Raw genomic sequence first — 19954 nt, forward strand, 5'->3', positions numbered from 1 at the left:
TCCTAAGAGGAATCGCCTTTAACTAAAAAATACTATAGGAATAAGGGAAACATACACATTTTTGTTTATATACTCCCCATAAAATAGAGATCCAGAGATACCTTGGAAGGAATCAACTTTTGATATCAATCAGCGTTATTATATACAAAGGGCTCCGGCTGGCGGGAATCAACTCTTTTACTTCTAATTAATCAGGTAAATATGGTTGAAAACATGTTAATGTAACTATCTTAACCAGATATAGGATAACCAAAAGACTCTAAAAGTTAATAACGAGTATGATCTATCCTCCCAAAGCTCCTGCAACATCTGACTAATAGGAATCAAACAAGAGGCTGAAACTGTATCCGATTATTTTCACAAAAACTCCTATTAGTAAGTACTATAGATAAATACATTTTGACATCTGTCTCCTCATTAAATATTATATATAGCAAGCCCACATAAAAGCTGCTATAAATTGACTCTTTATTATTGAGTTTTTCCGAAAATTGGAGAAACAGTGAACCTAGAGATAATGTTGTGCCTGTTGTAAATATACCCATTGCTGTCAGGTCCACTTATTCTCCATGGACTTAGGCAGAATACCGCAAGGAAATGATAATGATAACGATGAAGAATAAGAAATATAACTATAATAAGTACTAACTGGCTGCAAAAGTTAAAATCTTTGATGTTAGAATTTTAATCTGTATAAACATGTTATTTTAAAAATATAGAATTATGTATTCTATATGTACTTTCATTTTATAGAAATTTGCGTGGCTGCTTCAGTAAGAAGGCGCTGGCCGCCGAAACGCGCGTAGAGACTCATTGTGCCACCTATCTACTAGAGATAATTTTTAACTTGTGTTTGCATTTAACTTTTATATAAGGTTTTTTTACAAAAATGTGTTCTGTGAAATTTTAACCTGATTATTGTGTTATGTCACTGATGTGTCAATTTTTTTAATTACTTAATAAAATACCATGTTTTGTAGCCAGCTGTAGTAAATTGTTCATTGCTATTGTTATTGTGTTTTAAATATTAGTTGCCTAGGTTGTTGTTTTTCAAATATATTACTTTCCCTGACCTAGGAACCATAAGATCCATGTACTCAGGGGGTCCTTGTTAAATATACGTAATAACTGCCAGGTCATGCCTCATTCCGTTGTCCATGGAGGTGTTGGGGGAAGAAACCAGATGAGATGAGTGTCTCCAGTGAGCCATACTAATCATGAAGCATGGTTGGTGGCACAGTGCGAGGAATGAGTGGAAGGTACTCACCACCGAGGCCAAACGAATCATGGAGAGTCTATATTACGTCAGGCACGACCTAAATGAAGATTCCACGGGGTGCATACCTCGAGTACATTGCCTTGTGATCCCTTCAGACCTAACCACACAGATAATCCAACTGGCGCATGCCGGGCACCAGGGAATGGTGAAAACAAAAACCCACCTGAGGACAAGGCAAAGACGCGCCAAAGGCAAGTCTGTCTGCGCCCGTCCGCGTCAGGACCGCGCCTAGTGCCAGAACCCCTGGACCCCACGCCCCCCGTAATGCCAGACTGCACTACGACTCCAGTACCCTCCGCGCATTCAACACCGGACGAGACCACCCCTGCTACCGGGCCACTCCGAAGCGCACCCAAGGGCCCTTCACCTGCCGGAACTGCAGACTCGCCAGCATCCAGCCCACCAACCAGAGAACCCAACCACCTCCGCTGCATCATCCTCAACACCCGCTCCGCTCGCAAGCACGCCATCGAACTCTGGGACCTCCTAGACTCTACCGCCCCCGATGTGGCCTTCCTGACGGAGACCTGGCTGAACGCCACTTCGGCACCAGATATCGCCATAGCCATCCCACAGGGCTACAAGATCACCCGCAGAGACCGTACCAACGGAGTTGGAGGGGGAATCGCCATCATCCACAAGGCACCCTCAGAGTCTCGACCAACACAGACGACACCCTCACTGCTGCCGAGCACATGCACTCCAGATCCACACCAACCCTAACACGACCCTCCAAGGAACACTCATCTACAGACCACCTGGACCAAGACCACAGTTCAGCCACACCATCGCCGACCTAGTCAGCACCCACGCCCTAGCTGCCACGGACTACATGGTCCTCGGGGACCTGAACTTCAACCTCGAGAACAACAACGACGCCAACTCCACCGCCCTGATCGCCAACCTCGCCACCCTCGGACTCAAACAGCTCATGATGACACCCACCCACGCTGCCGGACACACGCTGGACCCCATCTTCTCCACAAGCCCCCACGTCTCCTTCAACCACACCACCAAACCCTACTGGACCGACCACAGATGCGTCCACTTCACCTTCAGGAAACCCACCACACACCACCGCACCCAACAGCTGCCACGCCGCTGCTGGGGCAAGGTCACCAAGGACCAACTGACTACCACCCTCGCCATGAGACCACCCGCCGACCCCACCGACCCCGACACCACCACAACCAACCTCAAACAGTGGATCAACGACTGCGCCAACACCCTCGCCCCTCTCAAGACCTCCACAACCAACCACACCAACAAGAAAGCCGCCTGGTTCACCAAAGACCTCCGGATCTCCAAGAGACCCTGTTGGAAGCTGGAGAAGAAATGGCTCCACGACCGAACACCGGACAGCCACACAGCCCACAATACCGCCACCCGCAGACACCACCAACTCATCAGGACCGCCAAGAGGACCGCCAAGAGGACCGCCTAGACAACAACGCACAAAACACCAAAGAGCTCTTCAGCATCATGAAAGAACTCTCCAACCCCAGCTCCAACACCAACGACATCCCACCGTCACAGGACCTGTGCGACTCCCTGGCCACCTTCTTTCACCGCAAAATCACCGACATCCAAGACCGCTTCAACTCCGAGACCCCCGCACCCACAACCGAGTCCACCACCCCCGCGACCACTACCCGCACCAGCCGCCTGACTGCCTGGACCAACATCAGCAACGAAGACACCATCAAAACCATGAACTCCATCCACTCCGGATCCCAATCCGACCCCTGCCCTCACCACGTCTTCAACAAAGCAAGCACAACCATCGCGCCCCACCTCCGGAAAACAATAAACAGTTCCTTCGAGACAGCAATCTTCCCCGAAATCTGGAAGCACACCGAGATCAACGCCCTTCTGAAGAAGCCCAAGGCGGACCCCAAGGACCTCAAGAAATTCCGGCCCATCTCCCTGCTCCCGTTCCCGGCAAAAGTGATAGAGAAGATTGTCAACAAACAGCTAACCCGTTACGAAGACTACAACATCCTGGACCCTTCCCAATCCGGTTTCCGCAGCAACCACAGCACCGAGACCACCCTCATTGCCGCGACTGACGACATCAGGATCCCGATGGACAAAGGAGAAACAGCCGCCCTCATCCTCGTGGACCTATCAGCTGCCTTTGACACAGTCTGCCACCGCACTCTATCAGCACGCCTCCATGACGCCGGAATCCAAGAGAAGGCCCTAGCCTGGACCACTTCCTTCCTCTCCGGCAGAACCCAGAGCGTCCGCCTACCACCCTTCCGCTTGAAAACCACTGAGATCATCTGCGGCGTACCACAAGGATCCTCCCTCAGCCCGACGCTGTTCAATATCTACATGGCACCGCTCGCCCACGTCGCATGACAACATAACCTCAACATCATTCCCTACGCCGACGACACCCAGCTGATCATATCCCTCACTGAAGACACCCACACCGCCAAAGCCAACCTCCACAGAGGAATGAAGGCCGTAGCCGACTGGATGAAGGACAGCAGACTGAAGCTGAATTCAGACAAGATGGAGGTCCTCGTTCTCTGACCCACCCCATCAGCCTGGGATGACTCTTGGTGGCCCACATCGCTAGGCACAGCACCGGAACCCACAGACCACGCACTCAACCTGGGGGTCAACCTCGACTCCACCCTCTCCATGACCAGGTAAGTCAACGCCGTCTCCGCAGCCTGCTTCAACACCCTCCGAATGCTCTGCAGGATCTTAAAGTGGATCCCTCCCGACACGAGAAAAACTGTTACCCAGGCCCTCATCACCAGCAGACTGGACTACGGGAACTCCCTCTACTCAGGAACAACAACCAGGCTCTTGAGACGACTACAACAAATCCAGAATGCCTCGGCAAGTCTGATCCTCGACGTCCCCCGACGCAGCCACACCCCACCTGAGAGGCCTGCACTGGCTCCCCGTCAACAAGAGGATCACCTTCAAACTCCTCATCCACGCACACAAAGCACTACACAAAACCGGACCTACATACCTCAACAACTGATTCAGCTTCCACATCCCCACCCGAAGCCTCCGCTCAGCCAACCTCGCCCTCGCCACAGTCCCTCGTATCTGAAAAACCACCGCTGGTGGCAGATCCTTCTCCTACCTCGCCACCAAGACCTGGAACGCTCTCCCTAACAGCCTACGACAAACTCAGGACCTGCTAGCCTTCAGAAGACTTCTCAAGACCTGGCTCTTCCATCAGTAGCGCCCCACCCACCCCCCCAGCACCTTGAGCCCCTCACGGGTATGTAGCGCGCTTTAGAAATGCAGTGATTGATTGATTGATTGATTGCGGACTAAAGTGGGGTTTCCCATGATGGACGAAAAAGTAGAAGTGGCGGTGAGATCCAGTCAATGGTGCCACGCCACAGGAAAAAGCTGTTCACCAGCTCCGGTAATCCCTGAACCTCAGCCAGTTTGGATTTTGGGACTCTCCCGGATGGGAGGTACACCTTTGTACTGATCGATGACCACTCAAAATATCCCAAAGTGGAAGTACTCCAGTCGTTGAGTACAAGTGAGGTCATTCCTAAATTGGAGAAAGTGATGGCCACTCATGGGCTTATTCAAGAACTAAGGACCTACAATGGCCCTCTGTTTCAGGGACAAGAAATAGCCAACTATCTGTCATCTCTTGGCATTACCCACAAGAAGATAATCTCAAGGTGGCCCCAAGCATGTGGAGAGGTTCATGCGCACCCTCAATAAAGTTATCCGCATTGCGTATGACCGCCAACTCTCCTTGAAACTAGCCATCTTTTCATTCCTCTGGGTGTACCGACAAACGCCACATTCCATGAACGGAGTGGCTCCAGGACACCTTTCCATGGGTCGTGTGGTTACAGACTCCATCCCGCATCATCCTCTGTGGCGTCCGGAGTCTTTGAAGGAAAATTAAATTCAAGCATGGCGCCAACATCAAAATGATCAGGCAAGTCAGCGACGGAGATCCCGGCCGTATGACTTGAAAGTGGGTGATCTGGTTCTCCTGCAGAATCATGCTGCAAACAGCAATTTCCGTTTGCCTTACGAGAAGGAGCCGTGGATCATCACCCATTTGAATGGCACCCGAATCAGTGCTCAGAGGGGTACGGAGACAGTCACAAAGAATGTGTCCTTCTTCATGAGGCTTTATCCCTCCCGAGATGTCCCTCTAGATGTGAAGGAGCCTGCACCTGGTAGAGAGGTCTCTCCCGATTACGACGAGTGGGTAGATTCCGAAATGGACTGTCCTGTGACAGACATGTTAAATCCTTAGGTACCGGTGACCAGCCCGAGTCCCCCGGAGAGCTCCATGTCGGTGCCTCCTGTCAGTGTCTCTGGAGGCGGTGCGGACATTCTAAAGAGTGGGCGGGGCTGCGCCGGCCGTTGGCCGACGGCAGCACTGGGGAGGGAGCACGGAAGGGGTTAAGAAGAAATCCTGAACCCTTCCTGTAGGCTGAAGGACTATTTCATGTGAGACTGTTCTTTTGTTCTATGTTTCAAATGTGCAAGCCATCCGTAGTGTTGTATTTTAGATTCTGTTTGGGGAGAAATGTAATGTAATAGGTAATAGGCGCTACTGAAGACTGTTTCATTAGTGGAACAGGTCCGGGGGGAGTTCACGTAAACCCCCAGACCTGGTGAAACATGGTAGAGTCATGTGTCAGGTGAGTGGGGCAATTACGGGGAGCCCACGCGGATATGCACTTTCTGACCCACTTCACATTTTTAATCATACTTTGTCAGCCCATTTGGAGACCATTTGCTGATGTGTTTGTGACCTGAACTGAGTGGTTGATGAGTTTTTGATAACGATTAACACATATGGGTGGGCATGACTAGATAAGTAAGCATAGCCTCACCAAGGAGTAAGACATGCTATCCATTTGGCAGGGATTGTTTAAAGTTGTCATGTGTTTTTTATAACCACGTCTTGTTGTTTTGTGAAGTATGTGAGTGGAGGGCGTCCTGGATATAATTCTCTCTTAGGGTCCTTATTTGATATGCGCTCATGGATAAGTTACCTTTATGGAACTAAGGCCCAGATGCATCAAGCTTAAATCCGCTCACAAAGGGGCAGATTCTCAGAATCTGCCCCTTTGCGACCGGTATTTTTGCATTTGGGATGCATCATCCCAAATGCAAAAATCGCAATTTAAGAAATCGCCAAATTGCGATTACTTAAATTGCTCTTGCATTTAAGGAATCTCAAATTGAGATTCCTCAAATGCAATGCATTAAAGTTAAAAAATTAGCGATTTCGCTAATAGGGGGCGCAAATTACAATAAAGTTGAACTTCATGGTAATTTGCAAAAACTTTGAAAAATGCACTAAAGTTCCATTTTACACACAAACATGCCCTTAGGGCATGTGTGTGTGCAAGATGTACCCATATGCAGATTTCAGGGGTGCAACAGGGTGTCCTTTTGACACCCTGGCACCCTTGAAATTACAATCTCGATTTGCGATTCTCTAATTGAGAATCGCAAATTGAGATTGTCTTCCCTTTCATTCCTATGGGCCTCTAGGCCTCTAGGCCCATAGGAATGAATGGGGAGGTATTCCTTAATTTCGATTCGCAATTTGCGAGTCGCAATTAAGGAATTTTAAGAAATCGCTATGTTGTAAGCAAGATCTTCATGCATAGCATTTTGCTATTCCTTATTAGCGAATCCTTATTTTTAGCTAATAAGGAATCACAAAATGGGTGCTTGATGCATCTGGGGGTAAGAGTCTTGTTCACCGGAGTTTGGTTAGAGAAGATCTTTCCGTCTTTAGTTATTGTCCAAAGAGAGATTTCCACCCCAGTGTTGGAGATCTCACCATTCTAAAATATAGTGAAAAGTTTACTAAACTTGGAAAAAGAATTACAAAAAATATTTTTATGTTAAATATGATTGCAAATTCATTTTTTATGTTTATTTTGAATGTGGAACGATGTAAAAAAATAAGCTACTTCCTTTTAAATTAATTTAAATGTAATTACCTTCAATATTTCCAATGAAGTAAAAATTATTTTTCTGAAGTTTAAAAGCTACTGCCTTTTAAATTAATTTAAATGTAATTACCTTCAATATTTTCAATGAAGTAAAAATTATTTTTCTGAAGTTTAAATAAAAAAAACTGAGGTAAAAAAAATATTTTTATCATGTATTAATAATTAAAAGTGGTGTATTTAATTAAAATTGATTTAATTATATGTTAGTAAAAATTAATGCTGCATTCATTTTTTAGATTCAAAAAGTGTTATTACCATGGTGCAATAAGATTTTTTTTTTTAGATGATTTTTTAACATTAGATTAAATGTATTTATATTTTACCTATTTAATTAATTTACTTCAACAATATCTCCTTTGGGCAGAGCCAAACTGGCCATAGGGAGCTCCAGGCGTTTCCCCGGTGGGACGCCAGAGTAGGGGTCCATTTTGGGCCCCTGGGGGCAATTTTTGTTACCAGGGGCAGGTTTTCCAGCATAGCTGTAATATCACCCCCTGTAACAAGATCGGATGAAATCGGGCCTGGCAATCAGCTCAGCCGCACCCCAAACCCACACTCTCGGAGCTGGCTAGGCAGCTTGCCAGGGGCGTTTTCGGTTCCTAGTACAGCCCTGCCCCTTGGGGTTTATTTTAAGTCCTTACCTCTATTATTTTCGATGGAAGAGTGTTGCAGCGCCAATGTTTGGCCATGTGTGGTACTGGACTTACTCCAGTTCTGAGCAGAAGTACATTTACTGCTATTTTGGTCTATTTTGGCTGTAGTAACTTTAGAAGTGTGGTTGATGAATGGCAATGGGCTTACTCTTTTGCACTGGGAAATATTGATCCATTCACAATACTGTTCAAACTGCAGAAAAAAACACAGGTGTAACAGTTTGCAAGGAAAGAAACATTTGTGGCATGGGTTCCATTAATTCATTCTGGACTCCCTTGTAAGTGAGTATTTTTCATATGTATGTGCGTGTTTCGTGTGTGTCTGTGTATGTTCATGCAGTGCAAAAAATAGTATTGAGAAATTACTATAACATGTATTAGAAATGTTTGCAAATGTATTGTTTTGTACCTTCATAGTATTTTATGTGAACTATGTTCTATCCTGCAACTGTCCACTGAAAGCTGATGTTAAGCAACCGTACCGAAGTTGTTCTGTTCTACAAGGGTAGCTACCAAAGCTACTAGAGTTTTCTTTTCTACATTTAAATACTAACCTATGAACCTTTTCTTCTTAACCTTCATCCTGCGTAACATCTTTTATTTGCAATATTTCTATTTACCCACTGCCTAGTTATGATGCCTGTACCCACTGTGTGTTTTTGGCCCTGTGCTATGTACACATTTCAATTTCTGTCACTAAAGGCTTCTTGCTTCTTCTAGGGTCCACTTGGTTTGGATGGCAAGCCAGTAAGTACCGTCTACATAATGTTTATAATTAGATGATTTATACTTGCATGCTTCAAAATACTGTTTTAAAATCACCACCGATGCCTTAAGTTACAGCACTTAAAGAAAAAACACACATTGCAAAATAACATCAGTTACTTATTTGTTTTTTATTAAGGGGTTGTTACTTACCAAAACCTCAAGGATAAGATTGGCAAGTAGGTATAAACAGGATTTTTTTGTATTGACAATGTATATGAGGAAGGATGGGCGAGTGCACTTCCAGGTGAGGGGCGTGGCATCTTGATTCGTTTGCTTTTGGTAATAGCGTGAAACTTTTATTTAAGAATATGAAAGGAACTAATGGTAATATAAAAGTTCAAAATAGCGTAATGAGGGAATTTCATAAATAAATTGCCCAAGATTTACAGCCCTGGTTCTCTGTCAGGCAGGATGTTCAACCGCAGCTGAAGAAGACCATCATTATTAACTTGACCTATTCATCTGCAAACGATAGCTATGTTCTCGTTTCTTCAAAAGGTTTTTTTAAGAGTCTAATTTAGGTATTTATGTTTTCGACATGAGATTTTGCCATTGCTCATATATAATTAAGCTTTTTAACACTGAAGTAGTAAACGATGTGTATCTGAGGGCCTTTGCATTGTGCGATATAAAGTAAACATACTCGGGGACACTGTCATGCTTAGTTGGATTACTTTTTGTTTGTCTCTATTGCAACATTTGTGGGCTTCTGAAAGGTATTACTTTGTTACAGTTTTATTACATGATTATTAACTTTGGTGTCAAAAGTGATCCAGTGGAATGAGTAGTTCCTCACACTGTCTCAGCAGGAGACCGATGTTTGAAGAGAGAGGTAAGGAGTCGGAGCTCTGTTTAAAGTCCTGAGCAGCAACTGCGGTTCCTTCATTAGGGCGGAGGAGCGTCGCCCCACTAAAAAAAATGCTGCAAAGAGACGAAAAATAAAATGGTGATGTGATAAAGAATTTATTACCATTTTAGTTTCCCAACTTCATCCCGAGCTGAGTGTTGGGGTGGGGCAGGGCCATTGCTGCTGGGTAGCAGCAGCAGGGCGGAGTGGTGGGCACTTAGTTTCAAACTTTCACCTGCCGTCACCTGCCGTCTTGTGACTGCCTGACAGACATGCGCATTTCACACCTCTCCAACCCGAGCTGTCTTACACAGCGGGGTGGAGAGCAAGCACAGGCCTCCAGGGCCTTAGTGAGCGCTAAGACAGCTTGCTTCATCCAATCCTGGTGCCTCTTTCATGCTGGTTATGGGAGTGGCTGGAGCTCGCACTGGATGTATGGAGAACACCTGGACCGGAGGATGTACAGCCAGGTAAGAGTATATTTTTCATAGATTTTTTTTCAATGTAAACCAAATCAACGACCGGCAAATGGCTGACCAAGATAAACACAGTACTTAATTTGTAGAACTAGAAGTACCAGGACGCAACGTAGCACTTAGGAAGTCACTGCAGCTTGCAACGCCCACTGCTTCTGCCAGTGTTGCCAGTAACAGTGGCCTAGACACGTTTTAGTTTATTTTACATATATTACTGTGTTCTTTTGAAAATAGGGAAACCGCTTCTCCATGTGGTGGACTGTCAAAAATGAGTGCAGGTGTTAAGAATTAAGTGCAGGTGTTCCGAGCACCGGAAAAAGCAGGCACAAATTAAGGACTGGTTAAACATTTTAACTTTAAAAGATAATGTAAAACATTTCAGCAATTTCGTTAGTGTTTGTTGCATGCATGTCAAGTTTTAATATTCCTCGAGTCGGCACAAACCTTTTTTCACCCATTTGCCGTCTCACCACTTTCAGTTAATGACAGACGCTACTGCAGTTGTGGTAGGTACAGGTGTGACATGGACCGGCGCATGTTTTTCTCACACAAACCAGGCTTGATGTGTAGATGGAATCTAAAGCTTAATGTACACAGTCATGAGTTGTTACGTCGCTGGATTCACACGCTTAACCCTTCCCACAGGCTGGGCTAACAGAAGTTTATGCAAGAGCCCCGTCCAACAGTAGAAAGTGAGTAGGAACCCTGCCCTAATCTCTGTTTCATTTTGTTTTAGACAGAAACTATATTGCATTTTCAATGTGAAAAAAAATGGCAGACACCTTCTTATTTTAAAGAAGAAGCATATATATCGAAACATTTCACCGGAGCAACCAACGTATTATATAATATCCGTGCTTATAAGGAGAATTGATGGTGTAGTATGTGAAGCACATCATCATGAACTGTGTCCTTAAAATACATGTAATGTGAACTGTAAACTAAAGGGAACCTCTCCTAAACTATACATTGTCACCGTGTGCATACATCTTGCTGTGCTATCCAAAAGGAGTAGTAATAGTATGTGGTTGCAGCCATGAACCCAATGGTTTCCTGGTGTACAGGTAGTATTGATGTTGTGTAGTTTAGCCGTCATCCCACATCGGGATTCCTACTCAGATATATCATGAAGTGTGAGACTAATGTCACTCCAGGGGGTCATCCGGTACCGTATATTCAGGGGTAGTAAGTCCGGTGTCATTGGTCTCTTGGGGTTTAAAAGATTCCAATAATGCATCCCACTCCATAGCTGTAGGTTTTTTCCCACCTCCACTCAGATGAGCGAAGTTGAGAACTTCCAGCGCAGAGTCAAGTCGTTTAGCTAATAAATAGCACTAAGACTGCGAATTGTGTCATTACTCTAGCGCCCTTGGGTTGTGGAAACAGCCCCAGAATACAGCATTCTCGTGATTGTCAAAGTATCTCTCTCGGCCAGTTCCATCAGCGCAGTTTGAATTTGTGCCCAATAGGAGATATCACAAGGCACGCCCATAACACGTGGCAAATTAGCGTCCTGGGCATGACATCGGGGACACGCAGGGGACACAGCAGGGAACATTGAATGAAGTCTGTGTGGCATGAGAAAAGCCCAATGTAATATGGCGATATGAATACATTTGAATTGAGAATTTCGGGAGATTCTCTTAGGGTATTCAAGCAGGAAGGTCCATTCCTTATCCCGAAGTTCTAGACCCAAGTCCTCTTCCCATTTAGTAAGTAAGGGGGTTAGTGAGATGTGCATGGAGTCCCCAGCACAACCATCTGATCGGGTGTCTACCGTTCCCCATTGTATACATTGCTTGTACAAATTCGTGCATAGGTGGATCTGCACCATCAGGTGCCCAGTGTTGTATAAATTGTGTGATGCTAGCATTTGTTAGAAACAGTGAGTCCGGTGGCCCTGAGCGTGGGTAAAATCTGTGTGATTCAAGAGGGTGTTATCCCCAAATAATGTTCCAACCATCATGACCCCACCCCACACCCATGAGCACAGTTGTCTCATTGTGAGAATTCCAACTGTTGTGGGGAGTTCCAGCAGAGGTATGTTAGGGGCATGTGGTGTTGTCGAGGCGGTGTATGGTATGGCCATTTTCCAGTACACAAGGGTAATACGCAGCAGTAGGGGGGAGAGGAGAGGAGCGCCGTCAGATCAGGCTATGTAGTTTGCCCCGGTCTAACATAGTCATTGTACAGTCAATTTCAGCAGGATTTCATCTGGCCAACCAGTAGGAGAGCCCTAATCCTTGTTTCATGACCAGCTCTTTACACCATCTCCTATCACATTTTATTTCTTTCCTGTCACGTACTTGCCTCTTGATGCTCCAACTCCTCCGATATTTACGTTTTTTGGTTCCCTTACTCTGCATTCATCCCTGGTAAATATGGTGTATTCCCCGCCCCTCTGGGCTGAAGACAATTCAGTGGCAGTAGTGATTGGGTTCCGTTCCACCACACAATAATAGTCCGCGCATGAAGTAACTGTTTTTGAAGAGAATTCTGAAGCTCAGTAAAGCTTACATACAAGGTTTCTAGGCCTTATTATGAGTTCCTGTATTTTGGTGCGAGGATCCCAGAGTTAGCTATTCCAGCCAGTAGTATATACAAAACAAAATACAGGAATTATTAGTGATTTCCCCAGAATGGGTGATAACATGCAAATCAGGGAACACCAGGTCTAGTTTCACATTTTTCCCGTTTCAGAAATATAAGTAGCCTAAATCTGCATCCATGCACTGGCTCTTTGAAGAAGGGGGTAAATGGGTTTAGGGGCTTTTTTTTTAAGGCTGTTGTATGGGTGGCAGGTGGAAGGACAATATATGAGGAGAGAGCTCGGGTAGCATTTGGTGCTCTCGTTGTGTGGGATGATTATGGGAGGAGGACAAGCGCAGCAGCTGCCTACAGAACCATCAAGTCTATGGATTTGGGGTTTTGAGTCTGTCTGGTATTTTAGGACCTGTCAATTGTGCCCGATGGCAAGTGTGGCATATCCACCCACACCTCAGCCAACAGCACATTGCTTTTTGCGTAAAAACCTGGACTGTCATTCATGGCATGGGGCCTCTTACTTTTTAAGCCTGACCTGTTTGTTTCTTTGCGATCAGCTTTTATAAAACCATTATAAATTCAGAACTTCGAGTACCTGATTGGATGCAATTTGACTGGCATTAATGGTCTCAAGATCTCTATCTCTCTTTAGTATCTGCGAGTCGCAGTGTTCACAACTCTTACAAATTCTGGAGTGAGCCACAATGTGATATGCACTGAGGGTGTCTAAAACTCAATGTGAATCTCCAGGACAGGAACAGTTCCGAATCTGTGCCAGCACCAGCCTCACAGTGCATCTAGAAAACACAAAGTTGATGTTATCCGATGTTGCTCTGCCTTTCGGTGATCTGGACCGCTGAATGCAACTGGTAGAGGCATTTAAAACTACCCAAATGGATGTGTACCTAATGCTCTCAGTTTATGTCCAGCTGTATTACAGTGCATAAATTACACCCACGGTTCAGCCTGAGCTGTGTAGTGTTAACACTATGGTTGCAGTTTGCTGTTGTTCCATTCTTGTCTTTGTTGCCCTTGCACTCTCTAGCCTGTAACTCCCAAGCTAGCTCTTGATTCTTAGGGTCATTTCATTCAGTCACAGCCACACCTTCTATAAAACTCAAAGTTCAGAAAACCAGCACTACCTCAGTATGCCTGTTAATGGCTCCTTTGATGATGATTGCTGTAGACTCTACTTTGGTGCCTGGAGAAACTAATCCACACAATAATCTACGTTAACCAGCATGTAGAGTGGCTAATCTTTTGAGATTGGAGCATATTTCCTGTACCTCCAATTGTCGCTCTAGCACCTCAGGTTGTCACGTTGGACCTTGGGTCTAGTTCAACTAGTTAGTCCAAATATACAAAATCCTGCATCATCAAAGATCTCCACATTAGACTTGACTCATCCCTGTGGTACTGCCCTGGACAGCACCTTTGTCCTGCCCAGGCTAAGTCTGCACTTACTGCTTCATACATGAAGATAGCCACTGCAGAGCAATGTTTATCTATTGGGGTCAAAATATGTAGAGTGGTCCACCCCTTCACCAGAGACAATTTACTGACCTACCTTTATTCAAAAACAGAGTAAAGACTCACTTGTTCTCTGGGGACTAGTCTGGAGTGATCAGGTCCTGTTTGCTCAGACGACTTCACACTTCTAGGTTCATGTATTTTATAAATTGTGGTTTTAGGTTGTATCTGATTTCATAGAAAAACGATTTCATGGAATACAATTACTGAGAAACTATTTCATCTAAATTGTGTAACAGAAATTTTCAGAATGAATGGCATTTACCTTTTTGTAGAAACCAAATCATAGAATGTCTTTTTGTTCAAATTTGGCTTTGAATGCTTATCTATGAAGTGTGAAGGTAATGGTTACAGGTCTTACTTTCAGAACAGTTTTGTTGGAGGTATTTATTTTAGTGCATTATTTTAGGGAACATAATTTCCTATTTATATATTTTACATTGTCAAACTATTACTTCCGATGCTTTTAATTCACTGACCCATAAAACACAGTCCATCGCTGATCCTTCACAACCCCTAAACACCATCTATCCCTGCCCCCTAAAGCCCCTAACCCTATCAAAACTGCACTCATCCTTAAAGCCTGAACACCCTTTTTTACCCAAAAATCCACCATTCCTGAACCATTGAATAATTCCCTAACTCTAACTCCACCCATTCCTGAACCCTAAAAAAAACCCTTTGTATGCCTACACCCACCATCCCATACCCCTGAAAACACCTCAGCACACCCTATCCCTGAACCCTAAAAACCCTCACCGCCCTTAAACACCAACCATCCATGACCCATAAGAACTTCTCATCACCCTAAACTTCTCAACCCTACAAGCCCCTTTCCACATCTAAACTCCACCCATCCCTGAATTCTTAAAACCCCTCACCACACTAAACTTAACCCCATTCTGAACCCTAAAATCGTCTCACCATCCCAGCCGCTAGCCATTATTGACATGCAATATATTCGGGACCCCCTCTAAAAATACATCAAAGGTCAGGGAGAAGAGGGGAAAATATGACGCAACTGTAAGAGAATCTCCCTCTAGACCTATATTTCTTTTCACTGCAACTTTACAACCACTGCATATAGCAGGATCTAAAAGGTGATCCTGCTATATGCAGTTGTTGTATTTGGTCACCAAGACTACAATGTTATCTTGTAGTTGGCTCCCCAGATATATGAAAGAGTGTGGAAGCTGTTGAGGTAGTGTATGAGTTTTGTATGAATGAGAGTGTGTGAGGGTGGTGTTTGTATCTCTACCTGGGGATATCCATTATTTATTGTTCTATTCTAATTTTCCACTGATATGTTGTCCATACAATTGTTTGAATTATAATGTGCTGAGTTGTTTATATATAGTAAAAATTCAAAAAAGAGAATCATGATAGAAACGTTTTTGATAAAAGAAATGAAATAATAAAAAAATATATTCTTGTAAATTGTTTGAGCACTTTGTTGTCAAGGAATTTCGAGCTCACGTTTTGAATTTGCGCTCATCAGTGAAAAGAAATATAGGTTTAGAGGGAGATTCTCTTACTGTTGCTGCCCATTATTGAACCTTAAAAACCCTCATGAGCCCTAAACTTTGCCCATCCAAGAACTCAAAAAATCCTCAACACCCTTACACTCCACCCATCCATAAAACCTAAAAACACTCCACTCATCTCTGAACCGTAAAAACACATTTCTATGCCCAAAAGTCAATTCTTCCTCAATCATAAAAACTCATCACCCTAAATATAACCCTTTCCTGAACTCAGAAACCCCACAGTAGCCCTAAACTCCACCCAAATGTAATGAATTTTGAATCTTTCCTTCAAGGTATCTTTCTTTTAAAATGTTTCCTTTAATGTTCGATTTTTTGTATTTCTTTAAAATTGTCTTTCTTTGAAATTGTTTTTCCATGACTTGGTTTCCTCCAATGTGGTTTCTCAGTTTTCGTTTTCCATTAATTCACACATATCAGTGATGTTACTTTTGACTTTAAATGCACAGCTCGTAGAGAAATAAGCACGCACTTGACAAGATTAAGAAATACCAACGAATACCATGCAGCACACCGAGATAAACCACTTCATAAGAAAAGCTAAGACAAACACTCCAGTACTGCAGAGAGAACAAGCAATCATTTATATTTTAAGAGCAATGGAATCTCAATTCACTAGCATCAGAAAACCACTATGGCTTCGAATTGTAGTAGCTTTTCTAACTTTTAAATGAGCAGGGTGAAAGGTGGACAACCTGGAATACTTAACAGGAGAACAGCTGAGGTGGGGAAAAGGTCCTAGCTGAAACTGTCCAAAAAACAAGAAAGTATTCTACTTGTCTTGCAGGACAAACAAGGCCATTATTGTCATCCTCTGCTAAATTCTTGAGGAGGCTTTTCTCTTTGACAAAATTGCAGTCAGTAAAATAATGTAAAATAAGTTTGGCTCCCTAAATATAATACAGTACACCGACTGGATGTTTGAAATTCAAAATTATTTAAATTCATCCATCGTCCTACTAAAAACTTGAAAGCGAAGGTCACCATGTACAGAGCAAAATACATGACTGTCGGTTCAAATTTTGGTGAGGCTGACGTGAGACTCTGAAGATTTGTATCTGTTGATCATTACTATACAGATGTTTATCTTCAGAAAGTCATATTTCACATTGGATAGGATATGAAAAACTATGGGCCATATGTATCAACATTCCGTTTTGTGATTCCTAAATAGCGATTTTTAAGGAATCGCTATTTAGAAATCGCAAAATGGTATGTATGTAGAAAATCGCTTCTTTTTAGCGATTCCTTAAAATTCCATAATTGCGATTAGCAAATTGCTAATCTCAATTAAGGAATAATTTCCCATTCATTTCTATGGGCCAGGAGGCCCATAGGAATGAAGGGGAAATTGCGAATCGCAATTTGCTAATCGCAAATTGTGAATATTTTCAAGGGTGGAGGGGTGTCTCAAGAACACCCTGTTTCACCCCTGAAAATGACATGTGTGCGAATATGGCGCACATACATGCCCTAAGGGCATGTATGAGCGTCACATGGCACCTTTTGATTTTTCAAAAAAAAAAAAAAAATTAAATTCGCATCTTACCACCAACTAGATGTTGGTGGTAATTTGCGATTCCTTAATAGCATTTTGGAATGTTGTTTTCCTTGATACATTGCAGTTAAGGAATCGCAATATTTGCAATTCCTTAAATGCAATCGCCAAATAAGGAATGGCAAATGTAGCGATTCCTTATTTTGCACCAAAAATGTTTCATACATACCATTTAGCGAAAATGGGTTCGCGAACGCCGGAATTCTGCGAATTTCGGCGTTTGCGAACCCATTTTGCCTTGATACATATGGCCCTATATTCCATAAGAAGCAATTTGAATAGACATTTTCGCAAAACTAAAAGTATGTAATCCACAATGAAATAAGAACAATCCTCATGGCTTTGTAGGGTATTGTAAAACTAGAAGATAAACGCTTAAAGTTAAACTAAGTTTAGTTCTAAAGCATATCTAAATTAACTATGTTGAAGACCACAGACGGCTATAAAAAAAAAAAAATAACGCCTGGGCAAAGCCAATAGGTTGGGCATTGGCTGCTAACGTTTGGCCTTGTCAGTGTTTGTGAATGTATTTGTAAAACTGTTAACTGAGACTACTTTTTACTGAAGGTGCACAATGTAAATGTAAAAAATGTAAATTGATACTTGTATAGCGCACTACTCACCCGCAAGGGTCTCAAGGCGCTTGTACGAATACCGCTGTGGAATCCATCCTGGCTTTCCCTGTGAGGCATCCACTCCCGGGCACCCCCAACGTGGTGGCCAGCCATCCTTAGCGTTGTGGGGGCCGTTGTGGAGATTAAGCAAGCTATTGCCCAGAGTTGCAGAGTGGGACTCCATGATTGGAATAGGCACTGAGGCGAGAATTATCAGGTCCGTGGAATTTTGAGCCCAAGACCCGCTGAGGCGGGGAATTGAACCCTGGTCCCGGGCTAGACCTCTGCATCAGGGTCTGCCGCTCTAATCATTGAGCCACACTTCTGCCACAAATGTGCTAGAGCAGAATGCTGCCACTCATAGAGAGGTAGGCCAGAGGTTGAAGTGGGCTGACCCTGTGGACCCATGCTGTATGCTAAAGTCAGCAGAGCAAAAATGTGAATAACGCAATGACAGACCATTGGATGGAGAGAGCAGTTTCAAAGCTTTAATACGTATAATCAGGAACAGAAAACACATAGAATAAGTAAATCATTTGCTCAACTCCAGTATATATGTCAGGTGATCTTTCCTCACCGAAGAGGGCAAGGCATCACCCATGAAAAGACAAAATATTGAAAAGAATTCTTAAAGTGAGCAAAAGGAAGCATAGACACGGGATGTGATTACATAACCAATCTAGTGGGGCATTTTTCTATGTTTTCGAACCCTGATGAAGTCCAGGTGCAGAGGGCCAACAAAACAAGTGTTGGCTAGGAATGTTTGGAGACGAACTATATTGATGAATAAAAGAACAATCTAGCTAAGAATTACTATGCATTCAAGATTATTGGACTGTAGTTTTAGGGGTTTCCTGTTCTTGGAGAAAATTGGTGTGGCTGCTCCACCTTGTGCCTGCACCTTTGGGTCTATTAAGATCACTAGTACACTGTAGGTGGAGTTTGCGCCATTATCCTTGACACGCATACCCCTTTCCTATAACATAACAGCATAGGTGTGTGCCTTCATTGGTAAATATAAAAATATGTTCCCACTAAGCTCACAGTCACTTTCATCTATTGTCCCGGGCAGTTAGACTTGTAGGAGACCAACATTGGACTAGGTTAGGACTGATGAACACTTCTGCAATATTCTGTCAGAGTGAAAGACTGGCAATGTTAATCGGCTTATTGAGTTCCATGGATGACTTCATAAGGATTGTTACAGGGTGTGCCTCAAATTGAGTATTATATTAAATATATTGAAGCACTGCTAAATCTCCAAAACTTCAACACGTCTGGCGAGATGCCAATGAAATATCATTATTGACTTGCAGTGTTAGGAGGGTTGAAGAGTAGTTGGGCACAGTCGCGGCTTGCATGACTCGTGAGTGGGGGTGCGGGGGTCACGAAGAGAAGGGGTCACGTGGGGGTAATTTTAAATAAAAAATAAATAAAAATGTAGCTTCGGCGGTTCGTTCCCGTGTTGCGACGCCTTTGCAGGAAGCAGTAGCAGTCAGACTCCCTCCCCTCAGCCAATCACAACGCTGCAATGGCAGCGTTGTGATTGGCTAGGACACGGACCGCACAGGTGTCTATGGGGAGGCTGTTTTCTCCATGCAGACTGCATGCAGCCTACATGGAGAAAAGGGAGAGTGTGCATGACAAATTGGTAGGTCATGGGGCCAACTAAACTGTTAACGCCCACTACATTGGGCTATCCACTCCTCCCCGACTCAAACCAAACCCTTCTTCTGCTTTCTTGCAGTGTGAGAAGCAGAAACAAAAAGTGGTATTTATACCATTTTATATTTCTGCTTTTCGCACTGTGAGAAAGCAGTGGGGTGACGCTCCTCCACCCACATGGAGGAGCCGCCCTCGGTTGGGCACAGTTAAGCTTATAATCGGTGTAAACACTCCTTGGGTTCCTTCAAAGCAGTCTGATTGTTGTCAAAATAAGGTTTCTTCACTGAAATGCTATCATCCTAGAGTTTCTCTTAAGACAATATACACATCTGCCTAGGTCAACGCTAGAGCTATACCAGATGGGTTCCTCACTTAAATAGTTAAGCTTCACTACAGGCAGAAATGGAGGCCAGCATTGTTGAATTTTTTGATAACTCACCAGGCTCAAAACTCCTCAAAAGGTGTGCAAGGACTCGCTAACAAAAA

General features: G+C 43.9%; 1 protein-coding gene across 6 annotated transcripts in view; it reads left to right on the forward strand.

The window, feature by feature from the left end:
- Positions 1 to 19954, forward strand: part of LOC147702888 (uncharacterized) — a 353529-nt gene that overhangs the window by 114941 nt on the left and 218634 nt on the right. For 5 of the 6 annotated variants that reach the window (XM_086931472.1, XM_086931470.1, XM_086931475.1 and 2 more), the window contains exon 1: positions 8649 to 8669. The gene's annotated coding sequence lies outside the window, so the exon portion shown is untranslated. Of the gene's footprint in view, positions 1 to 8642; positions 8670 to 19954 lie in introns of those variants that run through there. The other variant, XM_086931471.1, reaches the window with a different exon arrangement.

Source organism: Lissotriton vulgaris, chromosome 7 (assembly GCF_964263255.1).
Source record: "Lissotriton vulgaris chromosome 7, aLisVul1.2, whole genome shotgun sequence".
Taxonomy (NCBI): domain Eukaryota; kingdom Metazoa; phylum Chordata; class Amphibia; order Caudata; family Salamandridae; genus Lissotriton; species Lissotriton vulgaris.